General features: G+C 39.8%; 1 pseudogene across 1 annotated transcript; it reads right to left on the reverse strand.

Moving 5' to 3' along the window:
- Positions 1–725: 725 nt before the first annotated feature.
- On the reverse strand, positions 726–1,093 carry LOC309964069 (small ribosomal subunit protein eS12-like; annotated as a pseudogene). The gene has a single exon. The product of its transcript is annotated as a small ribosomal subunit protein eS12-like (transcript).
- Positions 1,094–1,368: the final 275 nt, after the last annotated feature.

Consider the following 1,368-nt stretch of genomic DNA (forward strand, 5'->3'; position numbering starts at 1 on the left):
AAATGTGTAATTATACTAGACTCGTGGTATTGATTTTAAAGGTGTAGACTTTTATTAAGATTGTAAATGGCACTTAAGTGTTTTGGATAGCCTGGTTTATTATATTTTATTTAAGTTTGATATATTAGATTAATAGGAATTGCTTAAGTGCATGGGAAGATTTTGCTTTTTAGGTTTGTAAGTCTGTCAGGGTTTTGGAGTGTTTGAGAGAATCAGGTATGTTAAATGTGTAAAATTTAAAAAGTTCCTGAGGGAATTAAATTCGTAAAATGGGTTCATTAGAATTTAATCTTTTAAAGTTATCAGTTAATTGAGTGTAATCAAAGAAAAAACTGACTCTGAATTCTTATTTTTATCAGAAAGTAATAAGTTGATACGAGACTTCGAAATTGAATTTAAAGGCCTAGAGAACACTAGGCTTTTGAATTTACAACTTTCAATATATTTAACTAATTAAAAGCAAATTGTTAGAGTAGTCCTTTCAGTGCGCAAGGTTCCCTCAGGCATTGGAAAGCTCAAATGACGTTAGTAAGCACCCCGTAAATGGTTATAATCAACAGTAACTACTTCTTGCCCTCTGTTCCTTTGAGCCCTTGCAGTGAAACTTCCACAACTGTGTGTCCATTTCTTGCGCTCCTGAGGGTCCTGATTAGCTGAAGGCAAGGATTATTCCAAAACCAAAACACTTTTTTTTTTAAGAACAAGAGCCCAGTTTTTTAATTGGATCATTTCTTGCGTTTGAAGTACTCCTCCATGACATCCTTGGCCTGAGACTCTTTGCCATAGCCCTTAACCACCACGCAGCTGCAACCACTTGAGGGGTTTTCCCCTCTCCATCAGTTTTACAGAGGCCTCCCCATTCCCCCAGTTTCTTGATGTCATCAACCTTAATCAGGTTGATTTGGTGCTCAGCACAAAGGGCTTCCACCAACTTGACATACACAGGCTCCTCACAGTTGGATGCGAGCACACAGAGGTGGGCTTTGGCAGCTTCCCGAATTCCACGTGCTAGGCCATCGTGCAGGAGGGCGGTCTTCAGCACCTCTTGCAGAGCAGGATGAACGTCCATTACACCTCCAGCAGCAGTGCCTTCCTCGGCCGTGGCGGCAGGGACTCCGAGGTGGCAGGGAAAGAGCAAAACCACACTTCTTTTGAGTCAATAATTTTATTACTATTACTTTTCACACCGAGGAGACTTAGTTACATAAAGTGAGATATTCTATGAGTTGATTACCAGTAGTAGAAGCACAAAGGTGTGGAAAGTGTAACATGAACACAGTGAAGAAACGCCCTTTATCAGAGTGAAGTACATGTGACAGAAACACATTACTCCAAACAGACTATGTACAAATAAATACAGCTTTCCAC

Source organism: Leucopleurus acutus, assembly GCF_964270905.1.
Source record: "Leucopleurus acutus genome assembly, chromosome: 7".
Lineage (NCBI taxonomy): Eukaryota > Metazoa > Chordata > Mammalia > Artiodactyla > Delphinidae > Leucopleurus > Leucopleurus acutus.